Source organism: Humulus lupulus, chromosome 7 (genome assembly GCF_963169125.1).
Source record: "Humulus lupulus chromosome 7, drHumLupu1.1, whole genome shotgun sequence".
Classification (NCBI taxonomy): Eukaryota; Viridiplantae; Streptophyta; class Magnoliopsida; order Rosales; family Cannabaceae; genus Humulus; species Humulus lupulus.
The window spans coordinates 188,333,675-188,338,812 of NC_084799.1; positions in this window are offsets into that span (position 1 = coordinate 188,333,675).

Below are 5,138 nucleotides of genomic sequence, written 5' to 3' on the forward strand. Positions count from 1 at the left end.
TGGTCAAGATGCAATTAGCCACCGCAAAAGATTAATTGCATCTTTGTAAATGTAACCCATTATTTTGGAATTCATGACATAACTTAGAGATGTCGCCTTAGGGTTGGTCAAGCCTAAATACATCACTCCTTCTTATCTTCATAAGAAGTCATCCTTGATGTTAATATGCTAGAAACCTTTCTTAGGGGGACGAAAACAAAGCTGCCTCGATGCCCTGTTCATATTTCACGGTGTTTTACTAAAAATGGAGACCATAGGTCATATTGAGATGTTCACCTTCTCCCACTTACTATTTTAGAAATAATGTGTTTTATTAAATTAATCAATTAATCACTAGCTTATTAATAACCCTATGAATGTAATTAATTACAAAATACATTTAATTATAAAAAGATCTTGTTTCTACAATTAATGTGATCTAGATAATTACCCATCACATTTATCTAACTTTACTAAAATACTTTTTAAGTAAAGTTGGTTTTCTTAAAGGCCTATAAAAACTATTGCCTTTATTATAGTGTGAGTTACCTAATTTTAACTAATTTAATACTTAGTAGTGTACATGCAATTGATTTCTCCAAAACAATTCACATACACAATTAGGACAATCCTAAATAATCATGTTTCTAAAAAATGCATGATTAATGAAAAACTATGTGAGTTTCATAAATACATGTAATTGACTAATGCATGATCATGTTATTAATAAAATATTAATTAATATTTATTTAATTAAATACAATAAATATATAAATAAACAATAAATGATGAACCGAGTACGATTGGATATTTCTAAATTTACAATCTTTGAAAAAATAGAAATAAAATTACAAAGTGGCCTTTAAGTTGTTTGCCAGACTCCAAGAATGCTTCTCCTCTCTTTTAGGCTTTCTTGCTAATCTTTGGAAAAATTTTAGGCCAACTAATTAATTAGAAACTAACTTTCCAATTAATTTATTTAATTAAATAACCATTTTAGTCATCTTTTTAATTTATTGAATTTAAATAATTAAAAAATCAAATTCAAATAACTATTTAAACTTAAGATAAAATGTTAACCAACTAAAAGATATTTTAATTTCTAATAAAAATTAAATAAGATAATTAAACTTTTAAATTCAAATAATTTAAAATTAATTAAATAAAAGATAGTTGCACAAAAACAAGATCTATCTTTGGGCACCAAGAGTGGTGCCCTAGACCACTAGGCCCGGCGACACCACAGAGCCACTAGGGCTCGGGTGGTGCCTGGGTGTCTTGCGCACATAGGTAGTAGGGCTCGGGCTGGAGTGGCGCAAGTAGCAGGCGGCTGGGACGGGACTTGAGCACACATTGCGTAGGGGGTCGCGGCAGGTGTGTAGGGCGCAGGGAGCCGAGGTCTGGTGTAATGCCCCAACTCCTGGGACCGTTACGGTGTGCCTTGTAAACAGTCTTAAACTCGCTAATCGAGTCATTTGGCCAAAATCGTGCAACTAAGTATGATGAGCGGTTTAGGGATTAAACATTTTGGTTAGGGTGTAACGTTTCACTAGAACGTTTAATATATACATTGGGATCCCGAAAATAGAATTTCAGAGTCTATTACAGAAAAGGGGTTTACAACAGGCCGTTCTAAGCGGCAAAACAGGGTACAACCCTAGTTCCACTTTAAACCTCGGCCGTGGCGGTCGAGCAGGTGCATATGTACACATCATCACCTAAGCTCTCTAACTCAAGGATGGTCTAGCTTCCTCTTGCCTTCACATGCACCACATAGCACCCGTGAGCCGAAGCCCAGCAAGAAAACATAACACTATACATAAGCATTATCAAATGATTATCATTATAATCACACGGAGCATAAAGCTTCCAAACCAATGGGTGGAAACCATATGATTCAAGAGGGAGAGTGGCTGCTAGGTAAGCCACTAGCCTCCAAGCACTTATTTCATTCATCGACCCCCGAGGTCGGTTGGGCATTAATGCTCTTTGAGTCATTCAATGCTGATGGTCGATTAGATCTAATCTCTGTTGGCTTGCGTGAACCACGCTAAGACCGTTCTAACTAATCAGTCAGCGCTATGTGACCAGTGTCCAGTATCACTGCCGAACCTGACTCATAAGTCACAGCTTCACAGCTGATACCGACACCTTTGCCAGTTCTGACTGATGAGTCAGTGCAACGTGACCAGTGCCCAGTACCACTGCTGAACCTGACTAATAAGTCACAACTTCACAGTTGATACTAGCACCTTTGCCAAATCTGACTAATTAGTCAGTACCATGCACAAGTAAGCAATGCTATCAATATGTATCATATGCCAGTTATCCAAGAATAGGGCATTCAACACGCTTACTAAACAGTTGCTAGCATAATCATGATCATGCACAAACTCAGAGACTTAAGCTCTGGCCAATCTCATATTCATCACTCATGGCATGCCCTAAACACATGTTTCTCGTGCATCTCATGCATCACACTTAATCATCCAGCATGCCTCAATAATAATCATATGCAAATGGGAAAGCTTGCCAAACATCCATTATGCTATCAATGTTTACATTTAAACATCCAACATGCATCAATCATTGCCATGCATGTCATACTCAATAGCCAACCAACATGCATCATAATAGCCATGCATGTCATGTTCAATAATCAACCAACATGCATCCATAATAGCCATGCATGTCACATAAACACAGGGTGCGGTTTTCTTACCTCGGGTTCGAGCGAGAATTAATAAAAGAAACGACCTTTAAGAACGATCAGCTTTTAGTCCTTTAGCGGTCACCTAGTCATAACCAATTAGAAACCATTAATAAAACAAATCAATGAATGGTTTACAAACTAAACCACACTCCTGGGACCAATCCCCCACTCTCGGGACTCTCAAACTACCCAAAATGAGCAAAGGAACCAACCCCCGAGCCTTGAAAACCATTCTGAACCCTAAAATCAACACCTCCTGAAGCTGGCCTAGCGCCTAGGCGCCACCCACCAGCGCTGGGGCGCTGTCCCAGAAACAGAGAGGGCTGCTCTCTGTCCTGAGTAGCGCTGGGGCGCTAGGGCTGGCGCTGGGGCGCCAGCTTCAGACCAGCAGCACTGAAACTCCATTCTTGCGATTCCTCTTGAAACCAACCTTCCAAACACATCCCAAACCTTACCAAAACATCCAATTCAACCCCTAAACCTCACCTACATCACCTCCTCACCAAAACCCAATCACACACACACCAAAAACTCCCCTTGATTCAAACTTCCCACATCAAATTCTAGAGCTGAAAACTATAAGAAAAACAAAGTACACCTGAAGTTCAAAGACAATTCCTTACCTCCAACTGGTTTTGAATCCTCTTAAGATGATGAACTAAGTCCACAACCTCCAAGCTTTGATTTCCTAACTTGCTACCTCAACTTGGGACCAAAAACCTCAAAGGAAGATAGAGAGAAATGGGTGTACGAGAAGGTGAAGAAGCTGCTCTGTTTTATTTCTGTGTTTTCTACAGCCTTCATGTCATATATATCCAAAACCCTAAATGACCAAAATACCCTTAAGCCATCAAAAGCCTCTAAAACCATTTCAAGGGTAAAGTTGGTACTTTCCGCTTATCCCGTTAATCATAATTAACGCTTCCCAAATCCCGCTAATCTCCATATTTTCAATTACCAATAAATCACATCCCATTACCCTTTAATCCCCGGTAATGCTCCAATCAATAAATTCACCCCGAGACTCACCCCGAGCCCCGAACTTAAACCCGTTATGATTAGACCGAACACTTACATCTCATGATCGTCTCGTGTCGAAAAGCTCGAACCAATCCACCCTATAATGTGGCTATATTAATTAATCTCAACCATGCACCCAAAATATATATTTACGCCCACTGTGGCCAAATTACCTAAATGTCCTTGCATTATAAATATGAGCCCATATGCATGCATTCACCATCATATAATAATATAATTCACATAAACATGCATATAATCATTAAATATCATAATAAATCATTTATGGCCCTCCCGGCCTCCTAATCAAGGTCCTAAACCTTATTAGGAAATTTGGGGCATTACATCTGGGGTCGCGGGCGCATGGCAGCCGCGAGCCGTGAGGCTCGCTTGCGTGATGTACGCATATGGTAGAGAGGGCTCGGGGAGCGCTGGGGCTGGTGCTTGCGGCTAGGGCTCGGGCCATAGGCTCAAGTCCTTCTTTCTTCTTTGTGTACATATTTTTTAAATACATATTTTAAAAATAAATTTTACCAAAATCTTATGCCCTCTATCGCTTACACAAAATCTAGAAATTCAAACTCCTAATCCAATAGCACAATATAATTAACGATTCATCATTCAACCATACATTCAAAAACATATCCATCCATTAAATATATATTAATATACATATAACAAATGCAAGAAACTCATGCGCATAGCATTTAATATATATATATATATATATCTAGACTAATATGGTACCAATTGTTGGTATTAAAAGTGTAAATCAGAGTTAGGCAAGGGTCTTTTAATTTTTTTTTATTAATACAAGATATGATCATACATATATAGATATATTAAATCACATACAAATAGATTACAGATTACCTCCTGCAACCTATCAAGAATCCACGAATCTTTTTGTACAAATCAACGATCTTCCTATCAAGATTCTGAAAGCTCACACATTAATCTTCCAAACCAATCCTCAAACACACAAAGATGTGTGCTGGCACGTAGGATTCAAAAGGTTGATTTAGAACTCTCTAGATGTACTCAACACATGAGATCTAGAGAGGTTTGATTGAGAGAAGATATATTGAATAGTTTTTTAGGTTTAGGAAAAACTATCGCTTTCTTTTTCAAAGAGAGAGTCTGACAGTATAAACATTTTAATTGTTTAAAACAACTTATTCATGAAAGTATCACTCTTTCAGTTTTATAATGATAATTAACTTAATTAATTAATCTTTATTTTATTAAATTAAAACTGATTAGTTATAGTTTATCTAATTATTTAATTTTAAATCATATTTAAAAAGAATAATTAAATAATTCAATTCTCATGGATACAAATATCTCTGTGTGTGGTGCCACACTCACTATGCAATGAGTGTGTCGCACCACACTATTAGGGTTATCCCTAATTTTCTTACTTGTT